Raw genomic sequence first — 18,082 nt, 5'->3', positions numbered from 1 at the left:
TAAATTCTAAAGGTAACTCAACGAAAGAATAATGAAATCCCAAGTAGACATGGATCAATTGAATCAGCAAAATGAGTAGAATCTTTATAGGCAAAAGGTTAAGGCAAGAATTGGATATAAAGAAGAAGGTGAGTCCTCCAAACACGATGCACAAAAGAAAAAAAAAAACTACCTACAATCACAATGTTAAGATAGGTCATACATTGAACAAATGTTGGAGTAATGAAAAGGAAAAAATCAATGGAAAATGCTATATTGCAGTCAACATGGTCATAAAGCTAATGAATGCAAAGAAAAACCAAAGTTTATGATGGGGAGACAACCCAAGTACAAAATGGACACAACAGGAAAGGGAAAATTTAATTAACTATGAAAATATGCTAGTGCACTTTGTGTAGAGAAATAGACTTCAACACATGCCCTATGGGCTTACAATACCATAAATGTAGAGATAATTTCTCCTTTCAGTACCTCCTCTCAAACTCCACTTCGAACTGCCTTTTACAATGCCAGAAATGTTCTTAAATAGACCCCGAAGGGTTAAGGATTAGGAATACATTCTAGAAATTGCTAGTTGGTATCCACTAACCAAATAGAAGGCTCCAAAAGTTGCATTATAAGTTAGTACAAAATTAGAAGAATCCAGAAATGGTAACCTAACTTTCGAGAGGTATAACTTTTGAACCGTAGCTCTGATTGATGAACCGTTTACATTTTCAAAAAGTTCTCAAAGCGCTCGAAAGCCCTATGGAAAGCTTCACTTGTCACCCATTTTTTGGCCCTATTTGAGGTCATTTAATGCCCTGAACCTATCTTTGAAGCATTCTTAGGAGGTCTCCAAAAATCAGAAAACTACGATAACTTCCAAACTATGGGGCCTTTTGACCTAATTCTTTTTCTCCAATGCTCTAAATTACAATTACATTCATCCAACCAATTTAAACCTTCTAGTTCACTAAAATGATGGATCAATTACATACTCCTATTTTTTTAGCATTCACACGTATCCCAAAGTGATTAAAAACTCTAACCCAAAATACTGATAGTGGAATTGTGAGAGTTGGAACCTTTATTTGACCCAAGTGGGTATCCAAAAATGAAAACACATGAAATAGAAACTAAGTCTAAGTACATTTTTTTGGGTGACACAGGATTGCCCTTATACCTCTAGATGCTCCTGCATCCGTTTGAGGGAAATGTCACAAATGCAAGAAACAAGGACACAAGGCATCTGAATGTAGATCTAAGACATTCAATCTAGCTAAACAATTTGTAAAGGAAATATTTGGTTAGGACAACAATAGTTGGTGTAGATGTCATTATTGTGGAGAATATGGACAGATTGGCATAAACTGTGTTAGAAATCACATGAGAAGAAAGATACTACCATAATATATTACACATGTAATAATCTTGGTCTTATAGCTATGAATTGCATGAATACAGGTAGAATTGAAGATGAAAAGAAATTTAACAACAAAGTGCTTGAGCAAATTGCTCAGTAAATAGCTATCTAACAGGTTTATCTTTCTTTAATTTTGACAAGTCTTGAAACTTCTTTAAAAAATGTAACATCACTTTTTGCAAACTTATGTGATATTACCGTTTATACTTAGCATAATATACTGAATAAGAAAACTAAAATAGAGAGTTGAGTTGAAATAGGTATGTGACAATGCTTATTGGGTTGAAGGATTAAAGCATAATATACTGAGTGTGGCATAGTTGAATAACATTGGATTCAACGTAGAATTTGTGAATGAATAGGCTAAACTACTAGATATAAAATGAAATATAGTTAGATCTAGCAAGAAAACCAAAGGTAATCTATTTTATCTTGATCTCAGTGATTGTTCATATTTTATTGCTCAAGTAGAGGAAATCTATTTATGGCACAAAAGGCTATGTCATGTAAACTTTGATAATCTAGTTAAGATAAGAAAATATAGAAGAGTAAGAGGTATTCCTAGTTTGAAGAAACCTGACATGGGTCTATGCAAGGATTGCCAAATTGGTAAGATGGGAAAGACTAGCTTCAAAAGCATAGACTATCAATTAGAAGAAGTGAAAATTGTTCATACAAGTTTTTGTGGACCTATTGGAATAGAAAGCTATAGTGGAGAAAAAAATTTCATTCCTTTTGTTGATGACTATTCTAGAATGATGATAGTAATGTATCTGAAAGAAAAAGTAAAAACTTTTAAAAAATTAAAGTGGTATCTGGCAAGAGTCGAAAAGGAAACTAGAAAGAGGTTGAAATTCCTAAGATCAGATAGAGGTGGTGAATTCATATCCCATGAATTCAATAATTTCTACATTGAAAGAGGAATCAAAAGACAAGTATCAACCTCTAGTATAGCACAATAGAATGGTATAGATGAAACAAGAAATAAATCTATCATGGGTTGTGCAAGAACCCTAAAGGAAGCTATCAACACTATAGTTCATGCCTTGAACGAAGTTCAATTGAAGAAAGATTCAAACAAAACACCTTATCAGCTATGGTATGCCTACAAACCTAACGTAAGTTAATTGAAAGTATTTGATAGAAAATGGTATATATTGAAAGAATATAGAAAAGGAAAATTTGATGTAAAAGGTGATAAAGACATATTTCTAGGATACTCCTATAGAAGTAAAGCATAAAAATTTTTGAATTTGTCTACTGACAAAATCATAGATAGTGAAACTGTCAAAATTGACGAGTTTTTAGAAAAGAGTAAAGAAGAAAGTAACAAGGATCCAAAAGATTACATAAGATTTTTTTACTCTAAACCTGATACCCTACCAAATCTATCTGAGAGAAAAGAAGCTTCATCTCTCAAGTTTGTAGAAACCCCAATAGCTATTGAGTTGTAGACAATGCAACTTGTGCTATAGTTTGAAGGATCCAAGTCACAATTAGAGGCTATTGAGCTAGTTTAAACTGAGCTTGATGGACCTAAGTCACAAATAGAAGGACCCAAGCTCAAAACTAAAATTCAAAATGAAGATGGTGGAACTAATTCAAAGACCAAAGAGCCTATGTTAGCAAGATATGTTAGAATGTATCATGCGCCTAATCAGATCATTGGAGATAAATCTAATGGAACAATGACAAGAGGCAAATTAAAATGTACATGTTTACTTGCTAAATTTGAACCTACAAGTGTTATAGATTCTCTATAAAGTGAAAGTTGGATTAAAGAAATGAATGAAGAAATAGAAAAAATGGAAAAGAACAAAACTTCGCCTCTTTTTGCTAGACCCAAGGATAAAAATGTAATTGGCACAAAGTGGGTATTTAGAAATAAGTTGAATGACGATGGAAAAGTTTCAAGAAACAAAGAAATATTGGTGTGCAAATATTATTCTCAAGAAGAAGGTATTGACTATGGTGAGACTTTTTCTCTTGTGTCAAGGCTTGAAGGTGTTTGAACCTAACTAGCACATGTAGCACATAGAGGATTTAAAGTATATAAAATGGATGCCAAATATGCATTCTTGATTGGAATTCTTGATGACAAAGTCTACATTAAACAACTTGAAGGTTTTGAAGATCCTAGCAAAAGAGACATGGTTTGTAAGTTACACAAAGAATTATATAGTCTCAAGCAAGCTCCTAGAGCTTGGTATGAAAGACTTCATAATTACTTAGTACAAATTGGTTTTCAAGGGACAAACGATAATAGTAGTCTGTATATCAAGGAAGGACTAGACAAGAAGATTGTGTTGATAGAAATATTTGTTGATGATACTCTATTCGTAGGAAATGATGACTTGTGCAAACCATTTTTAGAAGAGATGAGTAAAGAATTTGAGATGTCTATGTTTGGTGAAATAAATTTTTTTGTTGGATTATAGATACAATAGAACAAAAATGGTATCTACATCACTCAATCTAAGTATATCAAGGAGATACTAAAGAAATTTGAAATGAAAGATTCAAGACTAGTTGGAACCCTTATGTTTACTAGACATAAGCTCTCCAAAAATGATGATTTCAAAGAAGTAGGCAAGACCACATATAGATAAATAATTGGAAAATTGCAGTATGTAGTATAGACAAGACTTGATATTGCTCTAGCAATTGGAATAGTGGTAAGATTCTCAACAAATCCCAAGGAAAATCACATGGTGGCAATCAAAAGAATCATGAGATATCTAAAAGGTACTGAAGACTATGGTTTATGGTATAAACTTGGAGGAAATTTGACTTGAAAGTATTTACTAATGCTAATTAGGTAGGAAGTCTTGATGATAGAAAAAGCAATAGTTGTTGAGCATTCTATCTTGGTAAAAGACTAGTATCTTGGACAAGAAAGAAGCAAAATTATACATCTCAATCCATAGTAGAGGAAAAATATGTAGCAGATGTAGTCAATTATTCTAACATTACTTGGTTCAAACAACTATTGGAAGGAATGAAGGTAGAGATCAAAGACCCAGTAGTCATATATTGTGATAACACTAGTGCAATAAATATATCAAAGAATCTAGTAATGCATTCCAAAACAAAGCACATTGCATTAAAATATCAATTCTTAAGAGAGTTGGTACAAGATAAAGAAGTCAGATTGGAATATGTAAATACAAAGGAATAGATTGCAAACATATTCACCAAGCCATTACCTAAGGATGCATTTTTGTATCGAAGAGGTAAGCTAGGGGTCATTCCCCTATCTAAAATTCACTAAATGACATTTAGTGAATGCATCAACTAGAACTTGTTGAAGATCAATTAGTTGTTATAGAATTAGCAAGGGAATATTGCAAATGAGCCAATACTTAAGGTACATTGGTACTTATAGAATTATTGTCTTTGGCATGTATTGTCAAAGAGAGAGAATTTTATTGTCGTGTCTCTAAGAATTTTTTTGGAACCAAAATAAAGTAAGAAACAAAAGAGGGAGAAGTTTTCCAAAGAAGAAGTTTGTTGAAAGAGGGAGAATGTTCTGAATGGTCTTGGTAGCAATTGTTGCAAAAATAATCTAGTGAAAAGAAGAGCTCATACTGACAAAGGTAGTTCTCAATTCTAAATCCAAAATTTCATTGTGATATGAGATGTTGTGTTTCCATCAATGCCAAAGAGGAATTTTTTGGATGCAATTGATTAATTGTGTGTTGTCTTCAATGTTACACAAATGTCATAATCATTATCAGTTAGTATATGTTGAGCTCATTCAAGTAGTGAAGATACTTCTTAGTGTCTACCAAGCATTCTTGTATTTGCCTAGTTCAAAAGGTAGTGTCTACCAAGTTCACTCAAGCATCAAAGGAAGAGATGTAGAAAGTGAGTGTTAACCGAGCTCATTTAATTGCCAAAGGATTTTTATAGGTTTCTAGTGTTAAATGAGCTTCTATTGGTTAACAAAGGAAATTGTTTTTGAGTTAGTTTCTACCAAGTTGGGTCAGCTAATGAAGGATTTTCTTATTTTTTTGTATTAAGCTTAATTAATTTATCTATTCATACCAGCTGAGAAAGGTGATGAACATTGATTATTCTAAGTTGTATTTGAGCCAATTTGACAAAGTGGAAGATATAAGTATAAGGTCAAGTTGTGATTTCAAAAGTGTAAGAAGGAAAGGCATGAAGATGTTATTAAAGATTTAATAATAAGTAGAGGAAGTGAATTTGGAAGGATAAGAAAAATATTCTTGTGTGGTAACAAATCCATATTCAATTAGGAAGGTTCAAGCACAAGCTAGAACAAAGATTTATAATCAACAAATTAGTTGCATTCAAATAAGGTCATCTCATTGTTACTTCTAACTATTATAGTAGTGATCTAAATCTCTTAATAGAGTTGGCTTAACAACTATTTGTAAATCCTCTAACAAGGTGACAATTTTATTGAATTGTCTCAAGACCTCTAACAAGGCCACTCCTAATAGGGTGATTAAATCCTCTAATAGGATCACACCTAATAGTGTATTTTGTAACCTTTAACAGGGTTGGCTCCTAATAAGGCTCACTTTAGAAGATTGAAAATAGTAACTAGTTGGAATTGGTGGTTTTTCCCAAATTGGGTTTCCACATTAAATCCTAGTGTCATCTATGTTCATGTTATTTTCTTTTATATGTTTGCAACTCAGTTAAAGTAATGGTAATTATAGACAATGTCTAAATTTTTCTATGTTAAGTATTTATCGAGATTATTTATGTGTTTTTATAGAGCTTCAATAGTATTCAATTTTTTAGTTTTCATTTTTGTACTAACATCTAAGGGATCTGGGATTTATTTCAGTAGTAACTAATTTACCCCTCCCCTCTTAGTTACTCTTCTTATACTTCCAACAAGGGGGGTGAATTAGAGTGTGTAAATTTCTACTAAGTAAGACTCTTTCTAAGTTTTGATAGTGTTATATATGAAAATAAGAAATAATGAATTTATTAAGTATATGTATTACTTGACTAAAAATGAAAATTATTATTTAAACAATCATGATCAATCTTTAGAATATTTTACACTAACTAGTTTTTAAATAGTGAACATATTAAAATACAATAAGTGAAGATGACTTTGATGATGCAAAACACGAGCTCAAATAGAGAGACATAAACCATGATACTTTGTTTGAACATGAACTTTTAAAAGAAAATTGAAGAAATAAAAGCATATAAATAGGGAGAAGTGCATCACAACATGAAGATACATGAGTCAAAAGAAGACATCACATAACACATGATTTGTGTGAAGTAGGAAACCCACAAAACCATACAATTTTCTCATAGGAAAAAAACACTATGTTGGTACCTATCATCTTTATTGAGCAAAAAATCTTCACTTTATAATAGTAGCTTCAATTTCTTATAGCTTCAACTCCTTACATCATTCTAGAGCTACAACTACAAGGAGCTTCCACTCTGTTTCCTCTTCTTTTCAAAAATATATCAATTCATAGATTACATATATATAATTGTATGCTTTAGACTTCATACACCTACATATAAATAACCTTGTGATCCATCTTTCAAAATTGATTCAAATTCTAATGAAGAAATGTGCTTTGCTAGGGTTTGTATAGCTTTTGACTGATCCCTTGTTGACTTACTGCCTATCATACCACATTTACTATGGCAATAGTTTTCATCTATAATGGCCTCAACCTTCTTTGACTTAGTAGTTTATGCTAGAGCTAGAGTTATTCTTGGAGTGAATAGTACTACCAAACAAAAAATTGTCCAAGTTTATCCCCAAGGTCTTTCATGAGGTAATTCCTATCCTGATATTATTTTGAATGTCAAGGAGTTTGATAGTGCATGCACTTGGTTAGAAGAAAAACCCTCATTAGGTATTTTGTGGGTCATACTCCTTGTGAAAGCATGTTGCGGGAATGGGTTTCCAAGCTTTGGATACCTCAAAGTGTTCCTCTTAAAGGCCATGTTAAACATGTGTTTGTTTGAGGTCACTAGACTATTAGGTCCCTGGACTATTAGGTTTTTCAATACTAGTCACATGCTTTTGTTGTTTTTTATTATAGAAAACTTAAGGTCCCTATTTGGGTGGAGTTCCCTAGACTACCTATCCCCTACTAGTAATTATTAACTATTATTGTGTAAACTATTGATAAAGTTGTTTTCCTTGAACTAGACATTTTTTTCAATGCTTAGCGCTAGTCTAGGGTTTGTGTTGAGGTTGACCTATCTAGGGACCACAAAGACTCTAATGATATCTAGATTGGTGGTACCACCTTCTCTCAAAAGGTGCTTTACCTAAGCCTTCTAAATATCGACTATTGGTGCTAGTTTGTTGAGCACAAGATTAGGGAATTTCCTTTGTTCATCTATAACTGTCCACCCATTTTGGAAGATAAGCTAGATATGACCTCTAAGAAAGATGAATAACTATGGTGGTGAAAAAAGGAAAGGGTTTGACTGTAGGTAAGGTAATCTATTTTCGCATGGATAGTGGTAGACCTAGCTCAAACATAGTTTAACTAGAGCCTTCCATCCCTTTGCTTCCTCCACCTCATATCAAACCCTAGCATGTAGGGCATAGCGAGTGTTCATACTCCTGATGGTTGTCCTTTATGGATTCAGGCATCACAAGTGATGTTGATAATTACTCAACAAACCCTACATTAATCTCATAGCCTAGATCACTGTGATGAGTATTTTGATAATGGGGATAAGATTCAAAGGGTCATCTCTCTTAATGACTCTTTGCTTGATGCTCCCACATTTTTTTACATCAGTTTCTCCTCTCTTGGAGACAAGGATGACATGCTAGCTAGTTTACCATGAATTTCCTCTCATGGATTGTACAAGGGATCATAGACATCCCTAGAAAATATTTTGGTCATAACACTATGATTCATCTTGGTAATCTTGATGCACTTAGTCTTTAAGAAGTTAAAGTTGTTAGGTTTTTCCTTACCTCAGCTTGTAAAGTTAATTGGATGGAAAATGCCACATTTTCTTTTGAGCATAAGGCTGGTCAAGGTGTAGTTTTATTCTTCTTTCCCCTCATTTACTTTCTTCTATTATTTTGCATGGATTTGACCCTCTACACTGGGTGGTTTAGATTTTTTTGTCTTTCCAAAATCATTCTTTCAACATTGTTAACATTTGTGCTACTAATGATGTTGTCGAGCATTCACACTTGTGTCATTAGTTGGAAGATCATTTTCCACCTGTGACCTAAGATTTTTTGTGGGGACTTCAACGTGGTTGAGCTGGCCACTGACAAGGAAGGATTTTTTCCATTTTGATGGCTAGTTGGTGATAGAGAGGCCTAGTTTGACATGTGAAATAAGCTAGGTCTTGTTGATCCCAATGCTAGTCATTGATACCCAAATGGGGTTTCGCGTACTTAATCCAATTTTCAAGTTGGTCTAATATAGTCCTAATGAGACTTGACAAGGCTATGATTTTTGTGTAGTCCTTTTTTCATTTTCTCACAAGTATGCCCTACCTATCACACCTTTTCTAGATGTGATGTTGTTAGATCATTCCCCAAATATCTTTTTTATCACCTTAAAAACAACTCAGCTTAATCCTTATAAAAACTAGTTTGATCTCAATACTTATTTCTTGTCCCATCCACCAACTATTACCCACATTCTTTGAGTCAAGAATCTTGAGCCTTGGCCCCACACCCAAGTTGGGTGGATTCAATGGTGCAATGACACAATCCTCCATACTATGAGGCTTCTTCATAGTTATGGTAGATAGTTGGCTAAGTATCATAGAAGATCTTATGAAGCCACTAGTAAAGATACACATATGACATCATAAGTCCTCATCATGAGTCCATTTTATATAGATCTCCAAGTTTTTCTTACTAATCTTCAACACTAGAAGAAAGTTGCAGATAGTTATGCTACTTGAGAAGCTTAGATCAAGGCCTAACTCCATTGGTTGGAGGTTTAGCAATCAAGCTTCTAAAGAATTCTTTAATTTTTTGTGGGCTCATCATTCTATAGTTGGCACCAAACACATTTGGGAAGACCAATAAGTTCTTACTAACTTGCTAGACATTCTCTAGTCTTTTGTGTGCCACTATGAGAAGGTTTTCATTACTCAGGGGTCATCTACACATCACCAAGCTTTGCAAGTTTTCCTTTCTATCGCTCCTAATAGGCTTTCTCCTAAGCAATATAGCTTTTGTGAGAAAATTTTAATGTTTGCAGACCTAAAGGAAGTTGTCATTTCTATGGCTGATGATAAGGCCCCTGACTACAATGACTTTCTTTTTGACTTTTACAAAATCCTATGGGATGATATTGGCCTTGATTTTCTTTAGGTGTATCATGAAGGTTACAATTCTAATTCCCTAGGAAACATTATAAACAAGGGTAACATTAAGTTCATACCTAAAGGTGGAGATCTTAAGGAAATCTACAACTAGAGGCCCATCACTTTGTTGAATGTCTCCTACAAGATCATTGCCAAACCCCTCTCTCTTAAAATTCAACATTTTCTCCCTCATATTATTTTCCTTGAACAATCAAATCTTGATATATTTGGGATAATATCATTATTTTTTGGGAAGTTATGGAATGGGCTTGATAGTCCAAGCAACAAGCTTTATTTCTCAAGATTGATTTTGCCAAAGCTTATGACCAAATTGAGTGGCTTTTCATCCTAGTCATGCTACAAGCTTTGGCATTTGGTCTAATTCTTTTATAGCCTATATAGATGGTTTTTGGTGATGACTCTTCTTGCATCACCATTAATGGGAGGAAATTTGAAGCTTTTGGGCTCTTTAGATCTATTTGGGAAGGTTTCCCTCTTGCATCCTCTCTCTATGTGTTGGTAGCTAAAGGTTTTGGCTATCTTCTTGCCAATGCCATCTCTCAAGGTCTAGTGGATATCATTTCTCTTCCAAAGTCCTCCCCTAGCTTGTTAATGGCCATTTTACTGATGATTCCTTCCTTACTTTGGTGGAAGATGAAGACAATATTGCCAACACCTTGCAATGCTTGGATACTTTTTATCTTGCCTTTGGGTCTGCCATTCAATGGCATAAAATTCTTTGTTATAGATAATCTTTCTTGCTAGGCCCTCCATGGTTGAAGTAGTATAGGTGGAAATGGGTTCAACATGGAGAAATTTTTATATTGTTCATGGGTATTCCCTTTTATTTTCAAGCCCCCCATGTGGAGTTGTGGAATGTTGTTTTCACATGGATTGAAAAGAAGCTGGAATATTGGATCACTAAGTCACTCTCCCTTGTGGAAAAGTTTCAAATATATTCTAAAGTGATTTCCACTATTGATGTCTACTACTCTTCATATTGGGCCCCTTCCAAAGCTTCATATCTCAACCTCAAGCATCTCCTCCAGGACTTTCTTTTAACCTCTGATGTAGTACATCATGACTTTCATAGAGTGGCCTAGGATTATTGTTGTTGGCTTAAAGATTCTGGTGGGCTTGGGCTACTTTCCACTCACAAAAAAGGGATTTCCCTTTGTGAAAAGTGGGTCATTTGAGCCCTCACTAGAGATGAGGTCTAAATTTTTTTATTATGATATTGAATTTCTTCAAGCCATCTAGTTAACTGGCCTATCTAGAAGGGGATTGGCTTCTAGAGCCTTGTTGTGACTCCTGATCCTATTATGATTCAGGGCACCTTTATTGGTAAGAGAATTTGGAAAGCTTGGGAAGCCCTCAAACCTTGGCTTCGTTGGGTAGGTAATGTGTTCAGAGATGGCCTCTCATTGAAAAAGAAAAACCTTTGGTGGTCTCCCTTGTTTATGACTCAAGGTGTTCCTTTAGCCAAGATACAAGGAGCTAGTGCTCTACCCTTGTTGTAAAGGGGTATGAGACTTTTCTCATAGGAGGATCTATAGGTGCAATTTAAGCTTTTATGTGTAGATTGATAGACAATTGATCTTCTAGTTTCTGTGGTGCCTCCTAATTTTCTATACAAGCTTGGTATTTACTCATCTTTCCCATGGTGGAAATATTTGAAGTGGTATCTCACCACTCATATGACTAGTTACAAGCCCAAGTTATCGTATCAGTGGTGGGTACCCCATCTTCTGATGGTTGATACTTTCAATCAATGTTGGCATTTGTATTCTTCCTACAAGACTTGGAGTAATAGATTTACCATTGTCTAGAATTCCATTATAAAGCTAAAGATTGCTCACTTTTCTTGGTGCCTCCTCTTCCAAGGCTTGCCTTTGGGCCCTTGGCTTCAACATCTGGGAGTCTGAAATCTTGGAAGCCCTTTTTGTGGCTAGCCCAAGAGCTTTTTGCACATCTTCTAATTCTATAGAAAAGACCAAAAGTATTGTCTTTAGATCGATGACTTTTTCAAGCCTTTTCATCTAGAGGAATTTAGTTGGCATATGGTTGTGGTGGCAGATCTATCTAGGCTTCCTTATAGATATGCCCAAATTTGGGATTCTTTTAGAATGGAGATTTTTCTTACTATTTGGAAGGACTACAATCTCATTTTATTATCTCACATATTTCTTGATATTCATGTTGCTATGTACTCTAAATCATATATCTATAATAATGTCATGATGCAGATTCAAATACAAACTATCAAAGTTGCATTGGAGGTGGCTCACCTATGGGAGTTATTAGCTTATTGGGGAAATGCATCCTATATGGTTTCCCACATGGCTTTGGATGCTTTATCCAATGACTGTACTCCTCCTCATGGTCACCAGCAAGGCAAAAGTAGATCTACACATCAGTTGCATACTCCCCAATCTTAGCCTTATTGCTACTCTCCTAGTGGTTTTGGTGGTCATCACTACTTGGCTTTGCCTCCATAGGGCCTAGGATTGGGTTCATATCTAATGCCTCCTTCTATTGCCCTTAATTCTAGTTGGCCATCTATACAATGTGGCCCTAAATGGGTTTTCCCTTGGTTAGACTTAGTCATTTCTCTGCCCAGACAAGAGGGAGATAAAGATGTTGCTACTACTACTCCTGATAGTTGGGTTTGCCTTGAGCCAACCATCAACCCCAAGGACTTCTGGGGTTCTAATGATAAAAACCCACCCTTGGCTGGCACTCCTCTTATAGCCTAAGATCTTTTTTCTTTCTATATGTTTTTTTGATGAGTAGTTGTTAATCTGACCTTTTGCCATTATAACTCGTGGGGTGATCTTGTATCCTATGACCCCTTTTTTATGAATATGTATCTTTAAATTTTAATTAATAGAAAACCTCATTTAATTGAAGAAAAAAATGATTCAAAATAGGCCATACATAAGTATAAATGTTTCTCTTATAATGCCATACTTATTTTTTACACACTTGTAAACACCCTTATATAAGGATGTATTGAAAATACTTTACATTCACTGATTCATTTTTATTTATCTTTAACTTGCAAATATCTTCAACCAAATAGGTCATTCACAATTTGCAATGAATCCAACAAACTAAAAAGTCATCCTTTTAAAGTCCAATACCATGAGAGGCATTTCCTCATTTTCAATAGATGAGTAACTATGCAAAAACTGTCAACTGCAACTACTCTTTAAAAAATAAACTGAACTAAATGAGTTTCTCATTAAATGCTTTGTTAAACAAAAAATTATTTTGCAAACCAAACAATTGTTTGAGATGTCAAGATCTTCATCAAATGTTCTCATTAAAATATATTTGAATCAAAAACATATTAATGCCAAGTTCTCTTAACATAATTTCCTTTTAAGAAGAATTGAAACACTTCTTTAATCAGTTATAGAACTGGAACTATGTAAGGGTCAAATGGTTTCAAATATGATATAAACTTGTATTCTCAATTATATTATAACTTGCTCTAAATACCAAAATGGACACAAAGTGTTTTTTCATAATCATTTTATAAAAGAATGATTATATCTGGCACAATTGTCTTAACCTTTTTTATTTTGAATGTAACAATAATAACCCATTTCAGCTTGAGAAATATAAAAAAATCCACTAATATTCTTATTCTCATGTTGTAGATATATTATGCATATTTTCTTCACAAAGAAATAGTTTTTCAAATTTGAGAGTTGGACATACTTGAGTCTTGTAGAAATTAAAGAGATAAAGTTACCTCTTTCTTTTCAATCTTTTCAAAGTCATTTTTATTTACCCATTTGGTATCTCTCTAATTGATGACTAGAAGAGCACCCAATATATTCATTCAAGTTCCTCACAGGCAAACAAACAACAACAAAATAGACATCCTTATTAGTATGAAAGAGAAAATAAACATTTCTATAATGAAGATTTATAAGGACCCCTAAAGAATAACCATTCTTTTGTACCTTTATAGTTTAACCAAGACTATTCAAAATTATTGTCATTCTCATTACCATGTGTTTCTTTACAATATACTAGAAACACATAACAATCCATAGCTAGAATCAAAGAAAAATATCCACATTAGAAGCTAAGTTTCATTTATCAAAACTTTCTAAAAGAGTCCAAAAGAATAACTATATGTGTTTTGTAAAAAAAATCATTTTAGAGCCCTTTAAAAGTCAATTCATGTAATAATTTGACTATTGACCATAGAAAATGACCATGTGGCTATGGTTATACTAATTGTAAAAACCAAGTTATGTTTTGTAACCAAACTCAAATAAAAATCAACTCAAAATGGTTGCATGTCATTTAAGAAATATTTTTCCATTATCCATGTATTCATCATAGTGAAAAGTGATTGACTTTTGAGAACTATCACTTTTAGCTTCTAAATTTTGCATCAAAGTACAAAATAACCAATAAACTCACACATTTTCATAAAGGTAGCATATACCATAGATTGTAGAAAAATATGTATATACATACAAGAGAATTTATACATACTTACCTATATCACAAACATTCACATTCACTTAAAAGAGTTCTATGATATATTAAAAAAATTCAAATAATATACCATGAGAAATAGAAAAAAAAAATTGTATACCTTTTACACATATCTGATCTTGTAGCTATCACAAACTATCACTGTAGAAAATTTTATACCTATTACACCTGTATGATCTTGTACCTATTAAAGAGAATGTCATATCTAATGTTCATATCACTAAAATTGCTTTACTAAACCAAACTGATCAAAATATCAAACCCTATCAAACCAAACTAGTCAAGATATGATGAAGAACAACTCTCTATCAAACTACTGCCAAAATAAACATGAATAAAAATATCATAAAGAAGAACTACGTATCAAAATATTACCAAAAATATCATGAAAAATATGAACCCTAAGAAGAAAATTGGGTAAAAGTACAAAGTTGTGTCACCTTTTAGGCTAAATTATCAAAACAACTGAATTTGAGTATTTCTATCCAAAACCAATTTGGTTCAAACATATGATCTAGATAAGTTCATTTTAGATAAGTTATATATGATCTCACACTTTTCCAATTGGAAATGTCTTTTAAATGAATGCTTTATACTAGTTTGTAACAAATTACTAAAGAAATACAATTATTTCAAAAAATTGATGTTTCAATAACTCTTACTATTTTTATGATATATTTTTAGTAACATATAAACATCATTTTATAGAGTTCAATGTCAAGAATATTCTCATATAGATGTTATAGTGTTTTAATTAGATATAGTATATTTTAATTAAAAAATTATACAAGTGGTTGGCAATATGTCTAATCAATCAAATAAGATAAGTTATGGTTGTCATTTATGGAAACATATTTGTGTTGTCAATTAGTCATGATCACTTGTGAAGGAAAAAGTTGTTTAAGTATTAGACAATGTTACAATGAAAATATAGTTTTGATGATAATAGAATATTCCCTTAGAATATTTTCTTTTACAGCTAAGCAGAGATGCATAATATCATAATTATGATGTATACCAATGTACATGTACATACAATCAATGAAGTTCGAGTTATGAAAGAATTAGTGATGTAGTGATGACACAACATAGAATAGAGCATATTAGCAAAATGCACTTAACAATTTGATTTATTGTTACGAGTTATACTTTCTTGTTGAGCCAACTCTAATGATGTTATATGAGTTGACTAAGGAAGAATTTACTGAAATTTTTTGTATAAGTAAAGAGTTTCATTTGTGAAGTTAATGTGTGAAAATGAAACAAAAAATAGTAGATAATGATTCAATAATTAGTAAGTGAAAAGTTGATAATATCTTGTCAAATGCAAGTAATAAGTGAATGTGATACTTTACTATATGATGTGAAGATATGATAGAGACTAATATGCATGTAGTGGCTCTTGCGTGAAGAATCATTAATCAAAATATTTGCAAAGTATAACAAACAACTTAGTATTTTATGTATACTTATTGCTTGAAGAACTTATTGTAAAATTGCATCCTAGGGAAGTGGGCTCTTCTTGCACAGATTTGTATATGATTCAACAATTCCTAATAGGGTTGAAGAAACTCCTAATAAGGTTGAGGCTTCTAATAAAGTCTAGTCTCCTAACAAAGACTCAAGACACTATACATGCTTCATACACTCCTAATAGGGTCAATATCCTTAACCAGATTCTTTATATAGTGAATCATCTAGTGAGTTCCATCCCCACTGATGTTTTCCCTTGGTCATGGTTTCCCTAGTTAACAAAATATGGTGTTATGATCTCTTTTTTTCTATGGTTTTTTATATTAATCAGCAGTATTGGTTTATTTTCATAATTTATAATATTTAGTTGTGGGTTAAAAGATTGAAAATATTGATTCACCACCCCCACCAATATTATCTATTTCTTACAATTGGTATCAGAGCCTAGTTATTCAAAAGAGGCTTAGCAGCTTGAATAAGATCCCTATGGATATGTAAAAACTAAAGAAAAATCTTGAAGAAGCGCTTGAATAGATTGATCTTCTTACTAATGAAAGAGATGGTCTCAAAGATAGATACAAGGATGCAAAAGCCTACATTCGTGAATTGAAGGACAAAATTGATGACCTGAAACAAAAAGAATCTAATAATTAGACCAATGATGATGACATTGAAGATCTAAAGAAAGAAAATGAGATCCTACAACATGAGTTAAAGATAGTTGAACTTAAGCTAAGTCTTAAGAAAAATGGAGGTAAGATTGACACTAAAATAAAAGCTAAAAATGCAAAGTTGAGATCCAAGTTAAGCAAGGTACCATCTAAATTAGAATCTATTAAGTCAAAATATACATAAATAGAAAAATATAAAACCATCATGAAAGGTGAGTTGGTACAAACCAAGTAACAACTCAAAAAATTATATACTAGCAGTGATAAGATTGAAGAACAAATATTTGCAATTAAGAGACCCAGTTATGATATGATTGCACTTGGATTCTTTCTGGGTCAATCCACCAAGAAACTTGTTGAAACAAAAGAGCCTATTAGTTCTAAAGTCAATAAGGACCTAAGAAAGATAGATGATATATCTAAAGATAAAGCGAATGTTGCTTAGTTAGAGGAAGTCAAACAATCTAATCAAGATATGAATAAAAAAAGAAAGGAATCTTTTTCCTAGTGTGATGAACCTAAAGACAATGAAGTCAATTGTGAAGGTAAGTATTTCAAACCTATTTCAAAATTTTATTGTCATAGTTGTCATGATTATGGTAATTATGCAGTATATTGTAAGAAACTTGAATTTCATAGTAATAATACAAATAGTAGGATGCATAGGAACACTAACCATGCAGGAAACAAAAAAAATATCTGATAGCAATGAAAGTGGAGAAGGAAGACAAATTGCTTGCTACAGATGCAACAATCTAGGACACATTGTAAGGAATTATAGAACACCTAATGATAAGCTGAATGAATAGAAAAGGGATGTACCTATATGTCAATTATGTAACAAATTTGGACACATAGCGGGGTTTTACAAAATGGGCAGAAGAGACCTAAATAAGAATCAAAATTGTAGAAGGAATAATAGAAGGAATGAAGTAAAAGAGTAGAAAAATGAATTTAAGGAATAATCTATGAAGGAAAAGGAACTGGAAATTTCTCATACAACTCTAATATTTGTACCTAAAATGATGATGTAGTCACATATTGTCTGTGACTCTTCGACCAAAATTGAGCACTCTCAGTGGAATAGAGTATCATTTGTTGATTACTGATACTATAGGAAGTATCAAGGGTTCTGTATTTGATAGTATGTAGTAGAAATTGAGAGAATTCTATAGTGAAGTGTGCATTTCTTGATAAGTTCAAGATGAGGATACACAAGAAGACTAAACTCTCTGTTGTATAGAGACAACATACCGAACTAGTGGAAAATATGCATTTATTGTAGTACATATTGTAGAAGATTTAAAGGATGCAAATTGACTTTCATACATCATTTTCTTGTGCAAATTTGTGTGTGAGATTTAAGTGATATTTGGAGAATTTAAGAAGCTTGTAAGCATTTGAAGTCATTGGAAACCCTAGTAAAAAAAATTGAGGTACTTTCTAAATTATTGAGCATAATCCTTTAAGAATGGAAAGACAAGAAGTTTATAATGTAATCAATAGGCCTAGGTATAATTTTAAGAAACATGCATTAGTTTCTTTACTTGATGATCCCATTGGAGTATTTTTTGTGAGTTTTGGAAAATGTTCTTCATGTAGAAGATATCAAAGGTTATATTCAGTGTAAGATTGAAAGAATAGGTGATTCAAAGATTCACAAGGATTTGGAGAAGATGTGCAACAATGATTTATC

Source organism: Cupressus sempervirens, chromosome 10 (genome assembly GCF_028749045.1).
Source record: "Cupressus sempervirens isolate cs-2001-9-10 chromosome 10, ASM2874904v1, whole genome shotgun sequence".
NCBI classification, from domain to species: domain Eukaryota; kingdom Viridiplantae; phylum Streptophyta; class Pinopsida; order Cupressales; family Cupressaceae; genus Cupressus; species Cupressus sempervirens.
The sequence above is the reverse complement of the archived record's forward strand: the minus strand, read 5'-3'. Positions refer to the sequence as shown.